We start from the raw sequence: 11,729 nt of genomic DNA on the forward strand, positions 1-11,729 counted from the left end.
GAGTAAAAAATTTATATTTTATTATTGTCTTATATTTAGTAATGATGTAATTGATGCTCATGAAGGTCATCAATGCATCAATGAACAACTTATTAGAGGAATGAAAAGTTATCCTACTCAATTTAGTAGGTTACCATACTAAAAGGATCTCCCAATCATGCATTTGTTTGATACTATGCATATTGGAAACAATGTAATAGAGACACTATCGAAAATATTAGATGGAAGGCATGATGAAAAAAAATTGCCAAAATTTGTACTAACATTCATGAATCCAATCATTCACTGAAAGATTTCTCTGAATCAAATAGCAATAGAGACTACATAAATACGAGTACCCTTCCTTGGTTATTAACAAAGCAACAAAGTGATGCATTAAAAGAAGTCATAAAAAAGATTCCCACAGGATTTGCTACAAATATAAGCACCCTTCTATCAAAGAAAGGTGATTTTGGGCGAAGGTTGAAAACACATGATTGGCATACCTTTGTCAAGGAAATTCATGTTCTCTATTTACAATATATTTATAAAATTGAATGTACTACCCATTGTATTATTTAATAATATATTAAAATGATCATTTTTTAATGATTGTAGTATGTCCTACCTCTATCCCTCCCACACTATTTTGACAACAGTATTAAACAATTTATATATGATCTTAGAAAATACATGAGGTTAGAAGAGTTTTTTTTAGATTTGTATAATTTTATCTAAAATCTTTTTTATATGTTCTTGCATGTTGAATCTCTTTTAGGTGGTTATCATCTAAAAAAATTGATAAAAAAGATATAAAATATTGGAAGAAATTTTTTTCATAGCTTATGTGTGAAATGTAAAAAGTGTCTACCTTCAACCTTTTTCAATGCTCAAGAACACTACCTCATACATCAAGTTGAGGAGATTGAATTGTGTGGACCTATACAAATTAGGAACTAAACATTCAACATACACCTAATAGATTTGAGTTGGACTAGGAACTAAACATTTAGCATTGTCTAGCTGAAATTTTTAGGGGTTGGCATGATATATGCAAGTTATGACTAAGCTATATTGATGGAAAATCACGTCAATAAAATTCTAAGCCACAACTATGAATTTTTCTCTACTATTGTTGCATATTATTACTATTAGCATACTTTTGCATTTGGCAAAGACTAGCTATAGGGTGGCCCTTGTTCACTTATATTTATGGGTTAGATTCCAACATAGATGCAATGAAAAATAGTACTACACAAGTCTCATTTTGTGTTTATTTCAACATACAACTAATCTAGAGTTTGGATTTAAGAGACTTAAATAAAATTTCATACCTATTTGAGACATGTAACTCATGTCAGGTATCAACACCACTACAAGGTTTTTATTTGTATGATAAAAGAAACCTTCAGTTTCATGTAATCCAAAGCAATGGCCATTATTTCAAATTTAATCAAGAACTTATAATAGTTCTCAAGTTGTGTTCTACTATAAATCTTCTTTTTGGAAATTACATCTAGTTTGTTAGCTTATGCAACTATGACTGCAATAATTTTAAAATATAGATATTACTCTAAAATGTTTATAGTTGTGGGATTCCTTTTTGGCAACAGGACTTTTGATCCTTCATATTTCTCGCATCTATCATCTTGCTACTAGAAGCCCTTTTCATTTCTCTTTTTCTAACCCACTTGTCACCAAAATGATGAGATCCTTGCTGTACTCACTCATTTGTATGCTTTGAGCCAAAACTATGGCACTACATGCATACATTTATGAGGAATGAAGAATTGTTGTACATGCTTCCCTATGCTTTGCCTTTGTATTTTCCATTTGGACCATCTTAGCTGCATCAATGAAAACATAAATAACCTTATAGCTCAAATGGATTATCAAAGTCTATTAAATAATAAAAAATTATGCTCTTTTAGTTTAATATTCTAACCACAGTTTAATTAGTCTAGCAGTTGCTTAAGCTCTTTGGTTAAATATTTTTAACTATTCCTCCTTAAGAACTAGTTTGCATCACTTAATGGTTAGTACAAGTCTCTTACAATTTGATTCTCAAATTTATCATCATGATTTAGAAAAATTTCTATTTTGATGTGAATAGTTGAAAAGTAGATTAGTTGCCTTGGTGCCTGTGCCCATAAAGTTTCTCAATTCTCCACATTTTTTGCTTGAGTTATTTTAATTCAATTCAGAAGCTCTATTGCCATGCTAATTACTAGGAATTGAAGGTTTCCAAACCTATTTAGAGTCTATCTCACACTCTTCTTGGTATAATTTAGGGCAAGTCATCATTCATTTCCTTGCACCTAAGGTATCTAGAATAATTTGATTTAAGAGGATATTTCTTCAGTGTTTTGTGTGTGTGAGCTAGTTTGATTTGTTCTCAATGTATTTTTTTTTAGCAAATATGTATGGTACTTGAAGACCTCACTTTTTGAGGATTATAGATTGATGCTAGAGAAGATAATAATCTTTCTATATGTAAAAATAAAACCACAATTTACATTGTATTGTAATTGCACATTCGTGGTATTAAAAAATTGTGCATGATGAGATCTATAACTTGATAGTAATGAAACAAGGCTTTGAAATTGGTTGTAAGAGAGTTGAATAGAGAATTTCATAAATGTTAAGAGTGATAATAAGTTCTAAAAAAGAGGAGCATAGAAGGAATAGAGAAATAAGTGAAGGAATAATGAACATTATTTTTTTATTTTCATTACAAGTATCTTGTTGCTAGTAGTTAGTTAGGAAAAATGTCTCTATTTAGTTACACATTTTCTTTCTAGAAATGTAAATTTCTTCTTTGAATTCAATATCATGGGTTTTGAAGAGTCTTCCACTTTTATATTATCTTGTTGTTGATAGATAAATTGTAGGTCATCAATCGTTCTTATAAATACTAAATGTTACAAGAAAAAAAAAGAATCATTAATATGATAATTGCATGAAGATTATTGTGCAGGTCAAAACAAGAAATTTATGTGTGAGTCTATATCATAATTTTGTTTGAACAATTTGGCTTTGGCTAAGGAAGATTCAAATTTACATGTGATGCAGATGTAGATTTGGTGTAACTCTAATTTTTTATTCCTATTTATAGTAGTGAGGAGCAATTAATAATTTCTTGTAGAAAAGTCTAAATATTGTAAATCCTTAATATTGTTAGAGTGTATTGAGAAAATATAATCTTCTAAAAATGGATGTAGTTTTCTGTTTATTATCTTATGGTTGTATCTTGCTATAAAGCTCAACGATTGTTTGGTTTTGATGTTTGAACTAAAATATTGATCAAGATTATTCTATCTTGATTGAAATATCATTTTACTTCCTCTTAACAAGGAAAGTCTAGAAGTGAACTGCTTATTGATTTGGAGGACAATGAATCCCCATGTGATGAGGAAGTATCACAAGTTCTCTTTAGCCTATAGGCTAGCAAGATCATACAGATGGATAATGCTCTCAAGATATGAAGATGGCTTTAGAAATAGTTGAACATATGAGGGGATGCAACTACATTCCTATTGTACAAAGGTTTAAAGTTCTCCTATATGGTTTAGTTCAAAAGAAGTAGGTAAGTTCCCATTCACCTTTGATGATTTGGGACATTAGAGTGTAATATTGTCAACCCTCAATTCAAGGTTATAGAAAACAAGTACCATATATTTACATCATTGAGTATTGATATCTTCTCCCGTAATGCAAGTTACAAACGATTCATCTTATATTTAGGATTTCCGCAACTTTCCTCTTTTGTTTCAAATAGGAAAGTAATTAAATTACCTTTGATAGATATTTGAAATTCTATTTTAGAGCAGATGGATAATGCTCTCAAGATTATTGATGACATGTCATTGGCCAGGGCATCTCAAAATTATTCTGAATTTGATTTTGTTAGGTTACTAGAAAGACAATGACATTCGGTTTGCAATGTTCTAGATATTACTTTATAAACTTCTTATAATATGATAAGATTTTTTTATCTATAATTTTGTGAGGGTATTTTAATGTCAGCTAGAACTCATTCTTTTGAAGAAGTTTTTCTTGGTAAAAAGCATTTGGACTATGGCAGTATGGGAAAATAATAAATGTTAATAGTATCATTATTTTTTAACTAAATTTTTGGATTTCATTGATAGCATTCACCCGATATTAGTAGGGCATATCTATTTTAGGAAAGTTTCATTTAGTCTTGTCCCAAGTTCTATTGATGTGATTCCATATCAGTTATTTCCATGTTTTTCCAGTAGGAAAGAGTTAAGGTTCTTTTAGGGAAATTTATAGGGCCTTAGGAAAATAATTAGGAAGCATCTATGCTTTATTGTAAAGCCTTTTAATGAACTTCTTAAATGTTAGCATTATAAATTATTACCATTCTAATGCACCCTTTTCAACAAGATGAGCTCTTCTTGCAATCAAGTGAAAGCCTACAACCTATGAGCACAATAGTCCCATGAAGACATATGTCTTGTAGATACATCCGCCCAATTAAGACACTTGACCTATGGATGCAGTGATCCAATGAGAGTTTGAATTTTGGCAATTGTCACAACAATGATTCCATTTATGATAAAACCTTTCTGTCATTGAAGATTTTCATGTGCATCCTCATGGTGGTTGATTCATTGAAGGGCCTCCCCAATAATATCAAACTTGATGGCCCTAGTGGTTCATGGATTCAAACCCTATTCTTAATGATTCATCTATGGTTGGTGATGGTGCAAATAGCTCTACTCTGTTTGACTAGGCTTGCATAATAGAAGCTCCCTTACTTGCTTACATAAACATCCCAAGTACTATATGCAAGCTCCACACTTAAAATCACTTTTCAGATCACTACAATGATAGCGGAATATAAACCACTATTGAACCACACTCCCAAATTTGTACCAATGGAGTGAGAAAGAAAATCATCTTTAGGGAGCTACACATATAAAATGGGATGCTACTACATACCACTCTTATAGATCCAATGTCATTGGTTTTATTTGGTATATGTAATTCAATTCATCCTTTTCTTATCTTAGAAATGGATCCATTCAATGGTCATGTGAAAATTTTGATAAAAAATCTCACTTGTCACTCATGATAAGCAACCCAACTACGAGATGATAACTCGCCCTTTAGATCACTTTCTAGGAAACCACAATGACATGTTGGAATGACAACCACTATCAAACCATTCCACAAATTGTGCCAATGAAGTTGCATAGAGACAACTTTGGGGAGCCCTTGCATAGAAATTAGGATGCTTTGTTGAACACTAGCATTGATTCTATTGGAGGGTCGATGGGATATTTCATTACCAAATCTCCCATTAGCCATGATAGGCTCATAAAACATTGCTAGAGTGCCAAGTAACCACCTAATGCTAGACGAGGGTGTTGGAAATAATCTATTGCTAGAAATATTCTTAAAGGCTAAGTTACTAAGAGGGGAGAGTTGAATCAGTAACTTCTAAAACTTTAATCCAATTTAGAACTTAATCCAATATGAATATTCTCATCTAACAACATGAAAGCATTCATAACACTTTGACACAAAGATTTGGTCACACAAAAACCTTCCAAATAGAAAGTAAAACTAGGGTGGGGATGATACCTACAAGCTTTAGTAATGTAGTATAATGTTGTCTTGTTAAGGCTTACATTGATCACTTTTGATGATCTACCCTATTAGGAGCAATAAGGATTGCTAGGTCCACCTTATGAAAGGATTTACAAACATACAATGAAGTATGCACTCAGTAAAGAGATTTGCATAAGACTGTTAGGTCTACCTTGTTAAAGGATTTGACTGATCCACCTATTAGGATGAAAAATTAGCTAATCTCTAATTTGCAACTTGGTTTTCTCAATGAGATTCCTTTGAGTGTATAAATCACCCTACTGTGATAGATGAATCTTTGTTGCTTCTTATACTGTTGTAGCCTTTGTAATTCACACTTTCTACTCTTCTCTAATGATAACATTGATTCCATGCATATATTTACACACTCATTCTCATATTGGATGTGATACAATACATTACATATATACCAATCCAATTATACAATTACAAAGTCAGCCATAATAACAGTTTACACAAATATTACAAAGTTGGCTCAAATGTAGACACTTGGGTTCTAAAGATTGACTCGGTGAGGTTCTAATACTTAGCATCCATTGTTAATGCTTGACATCATCATGCACTTGGTAGATGTAGAAGCTCAATCCATATTGATCACTTCCAAGTAGTCTTGAACTTGGTCTGCACTACTGACTTAGTGAATACTATGAAACTCATCATATAAACTGAAGCACTTGCTTACCACTACATAGCTTGGTAAACACTATGACCATGAGCTTGGTATAAATTGATTCACTTGGTTAACACTAAGTAGCTTAGTTAACACTAGACTTGCATCATATTAACTAAAAACTTGGTAAGCACAACACAACTTGGTTTGCATTGGTAAAATCAACATACACTGAATGCTCACTTTACATTGTTGATTTTCACACAAACTATAACTGCTCAATTTACACTAGAATTTTTCCAAAGGACTCAATAGCAATTGTAGAACTCAGTGACAATTGAAATACTTAGTAAACACTATTAACTATATAATAAGCTCAATGGGTACTTACAATCTAAATAGGCATTAGTGAAAAAAACACTTATTGGCCAAATCTGAATTCAAATAGTTTACAAAATCCCTTTATCCATCACCTTGTGATTATAGCTTGGTAGATTTTATTGTTTTTGAGATTTTCTAAAATTGGTTTTGTAAGATATATTTTTGTACATGGTAACGCTCCTATATAGTATATTGCACATACTTGCTATACATCTATTTCAAATCTACCTCACATCTATTTCTTTTACAACTTATGTATCAATTCTTACATTTTTCTCCCCTATAACTAATCATTTCCATATCTTATTTTCTCTATGTCTTCTCCCCCCTTTTGACAATAATTCCAAAGATTTATCATGTATATTTACATATTAATAGCAAAGTGAGACAAAAAGTCTAAATATACCTTGAGTATCATAGCCAACATTTTGTGTCGATTGTCCTGCAAGACCTTACATGTGTGTAGTGCAACCTACACTTCTACTGACAACTCAATCATGTAGTCTACTATGGAGAATTTTTTGTCATGGATGATGGTTTTGGAATGTACAATATGTTTCTAAAGTGCATCCATGTTGGGAAGAATCATATTCTAAATATCTATCAATGTAGATCTGATTCTAGCCTCTTCCTTAAGCAATTCTACCTATAAATCTATCAAAAATTTAATCTTATTGAAATGTACAAAGCTTGAACTTGGGTCAAGTTGCAATTGCTAAGCACTTACCTTGAGGTCTTCATCTATCTTGGACAATTTGTCATTTATTTCCTTAGTAAAATTTGAAACATCACATAGCTTACCAAAAAGTATTGATACATTTGTACAAAAGGTTTCTAGAGAACCCAAAATGGTAGAGAGTTCTACTTGATAAATTGCAATTTGCTAAGCAATGTGATCTAGCACCTTATTCTCGAATTTCTTCTCTACCTTCTATAGTAACTTATCCTGTCCATATGAATCTTCATTAAATTTTTGGACTACCTCTACTAGCTGAAACAAAATTGGTTGAGATGAATCAACCTCTATACTTGCAGCCTCTACCAAAATGTTCTTGGCATCCTCAATTATTTTTAACTCTTTGTCCTTTTCCTCTCTTAGCCTTTTTTGTCTAGCTTTCTTTTGGAGAAGTTCACCAAATGTCTACATTTGATCTGGATTGAGTTTGGAAATGTCCCAATTTGGGATCACTATATCCTCATCAAGGTCTATTTCCTCCTTTTCTTTTCCATGGGCCAAAAATTTTGTGCTCGATTGAGACTTGATCTCAACTTTCCTTACACTTATTTCTTGCTTACTAGGAATTGAAACAATAGTAGACATAATAGGACTAGTTGCAAAAATTGATATTGCACTTATTGTAGAAATACCTATAGAAATAACTACAATAACATAGAAGAGGGAAGAATCTACAGCTCAGTAGATGAGGTGGAGGTCACTTTAGTCAATGATGTGCTGAGATGAGTTGGTGCAAAGATTGATTGGTTGGTTGTGCTTGGAGTGTTGGTCACAATCAATCCTATAGAGGTCATCTCTATGCTTGATGTTGTCAATACCTTGCTTGGAGAATGAGGAAGAGGGGCTATAACCACTGCATCAATCTTGACTTGGTCACTTTCATCATCATCCTATGTTTCTTCCTTAGTAGCCTCTTGCTCTTGTTCCTCTTCATCTTTCTCTTCTTTATCATTATTATCATCATCTTTCACATCAACAACAAAATCACTCAATTTATGAAGAAGATATATATTCTTCTAGGTATTAGTTGCATTTCTTACAACATGCTCAATATCTTTGATCAAAACCAAAAAAGTATTAAATTTTAGAGTTAATTTCTCCTCATTTTTCTCTAGATATTCCTTAATCTCCTTATTTGTTAAGCTTGGAATAAGCTACATTAGGATTTTCCCATAGATGTATTTTATAGTTTGCATGGAAAATTTCCATCTTGGCTTAATATTATCCATCAAAATGTTAGGAAGTTGAGAAGTAAGCTGGTCTGGTGAGTATTTCCACATACCCATTTTATCTAGCACTAGGTGTTCAATCTACTTTTGATCTTCTTTAGTCATAGTTTCATACTTCAATGCTTTAAAATTTGTAATAACTACCCCTTCCTATAGTTCTTTCAATCTATCTTGGAAGGTGGGTGGAGGTTTTCTAAATATTATATCTCCTTCTTACTTATCAGCTTTCTTCTTTGAGGTCCTCCTGGTAAACACAGCAGTGGATGGCTTGGTAGGCTTGGTAATGATTACCTTTTTTTTCTTCTTCAATGGTTCCTCTTCCTATGATTCTTCTTCATCCTCTACTTCTTCATCCTCACTTTTTCCCTCGATCAACAAAAGTGTAGAACTAGTTTTCAACTTGGCAATTCTTTCTTGCCTTTGTTTACTACCTAAGGGAGCTTGATCTCTAGTTCTATCCTGGCTTTGGCTTCATTGAATGTACCAAAATATTTAGCCTTGGGATCGACTGGTTCATTTACAAGTGCATCAATCATATCCTTAGTTTCATCTATATTAACCTCATAAGCAAGAGGTTTCACCCATGCAATTTTAGGCATGACTACCTAAATGTATAACTTATCACTATCTACCATGAAACACACATCATCCTTGTAATCTTCAACCAATTTTCTTCGAATCCTAAATCTATTATTCATTTTCTCTTTAAATGCATCAAAATAGTTATCCATAATACTATGTTGGTAAATATATTTTTTCTTCTTCTTCTCCTCTTTTTATGTTCCCAAACTTATAATGAAGAACAACTTTACACAATAGTTGGGAAACCATTTCTAAGAATATATAGTTTCCCTCTGAATTGAGGTAGAACTCCCTATGTGAATGATGTTCAAGGAATTATGTTTTATTCCTAAGACTAATGTGGGGTATGCTCTTAACCTGAGAGCAGAAGAGGCAAACTGAATTAAGCCTAACTATAACTTAATTCAAGTAAGAAATATTTTCTAAATACTGAAATAGATTCACGTATCCACACTACTTATGAATCCATAAATCTATTCACATAAGACTAGAACAAATTGAAATTTCAAATCTAGACTAAGACAGATAAATCGAGAAAAACTAACAAAATCCTTTCGTCAAATGAATTATAACAATACTTATTACATTCATTTGAATTTTGGAAAACAAGAGAAATGAAACTTTGTTCTTCCCTAGTCCTCTGCAAAGACAAAAAGGAAATACTAATTAATCACATCACCTATTGGAGCAGAAAATGATTGAAATAAAATACCATTCAATTGGCTCTGCAACAAATAGTACTTCACACCAAAAAATTTTTGACCTTTGATTAATCATTGAATTTCATACATATAGGATTTGAGAGATGACCACTACAATGAGAATATTAATCAGTTCATCTTCTCTAGATGACAAATGGAAAGATGCCAATTTATCATATCAAAACATTAACAAAGATTTCAAAATTTACAACAGAACATGAAAAGGGGGGAATCTGAATCACTTGGACTACTTCCCCTTTTCAGTTTTCATCTTATATGTTTTAGCAGCCACCATGATGGGAATTAATTCTTCATGATTGGGTACTTGTATGTTGGTGAATCTCAAAAGCCATCTCGAATGTTCTAGAGCTAGTTCTTTCACTTCATTCAGCTGACTTGTTATTTCTTCAGTAGCCACGTGTACACATCCGCCAAGTGTTTGCAGTTCTATCACTCTATTTTGACTGCTTGAAGCTATCCTAAATAGATTACTCAAATATGTAGAGAATTTTTTTTTCATCACTTCTACATTAATCAAGGATTTCCCTTGCCCACTAGTTTGTGACTCAATGTGTAATCTTCATATGAGCTCAAATGCTCTCTCCTGGGTCTTCTTCACTTTGTTCCTTGTTTCATTAAGTCCCTTCTTAGCTTCTTGAATCATTTCTAGCTTGAATTGCATACTCTGGAGCCATTCATTTAGGGGTTCATCTCCTTTCTTCAGAGTCTTTGCTTCAACTGCATCCTTTGCTTTTATCTGAATAACCATCTCCAAGAGAGAAATGCAATCTATACACCTCGCCCTTTCTCTAGCCAAGATATTACTATTACACGTAATATTATTCCTTTCAATTTCTAGTCGAAGGATAATATTTCCAATTTGGTCAATTAGAGAAACTCCATCTGCATTGAGTTTCTCAATACATTCCTTTCCAATCTGACCAAAATGCCTATCTTTCTAGAGCTACGATATGAAAGCCTGTACCTCTTCTACTGAAGGATTTTTAGTAGCAGGCACATCAGTGATATTTTCCAATGGAACAACTAATTTCTTGATAAACCTTCTTAACTCTTCTATTTCAGCTTTCATTCTGATCTTTGACAACTTGTGGCTCTCTAGTTGCTCTTCTATCACCTCATTACCTAATTTCCATAGGCCTACTTTTGTGTCATGTCTAGCCTCTCCAAGATCAATTGAATTCAAAGTGAAGTCATTAGGTGTCATATCTTCAATTCTCCTTGCCTTGTTTGGTTTTGCTACCTCCATAGTTAAGTGCCCTATTTCTGGATCTTGTCCCAATATTGACAAGGTCTTCTGGTTTTTAGCTTTCACCATAGCAGAGCCCGAGTGTACTGCTTGAGATATAGCATCCTTTGAGGAAACACTTTCATCTTTTCTTTTCCTCTTCTTCTCCAAAGTATCCTCAAGTGAAGACTCTATACTAATCACTTTGGAGGTTGTTCCAAGTGATTCAATGCTAAACATTTTCTTCTTTATTGGAGTTGTTGCCATTGTAGTTATAGAAAAGAGGTTCTTTGGATCTCGAGAAAGAGGCCAAGATGAACCAAGAGCTTTCTCTTCTTCTTGAGTTTTATTTGCAACTTCATCACACTCAATGGATTCACTACTACTACTCTGATCATCTCTAATCTCTACTATTTGAATAGAAGAAATAGTGGGCTTTAGAATAGGAGACTTACAAAAGGAATATGGCTATGATGAGGGGATAAGATGGGGGTGCCATGAGGAGATGGAGTTGGAGAAGGCTGAGGGGACAAGGGTAGTGTGGCATGTGGGGATGAGACTAGAGCAGGAGCTCCATCTTTTTGCTCTTCAGTTTCTTTTTTAGCTTCAACTTGAGCTCCAATGA

The sequence above is a fragment of the Cupressus sempervirens genome, chromosome 11, assembly GCF_028749045.1.
Source record: "Cupressus sempervirens isolate cs-2001-9-10 chromosome 11, ASM2874904v1, whole genome shotgun sequence".
Taxonomy (NCBI): domain Eukaryota; kingdom Viridiplantae; phylum Streptophyta; class Pinopsida; order Cupressales; family Cupressaceae; genus Cupressus; species Cupressus sempervirens.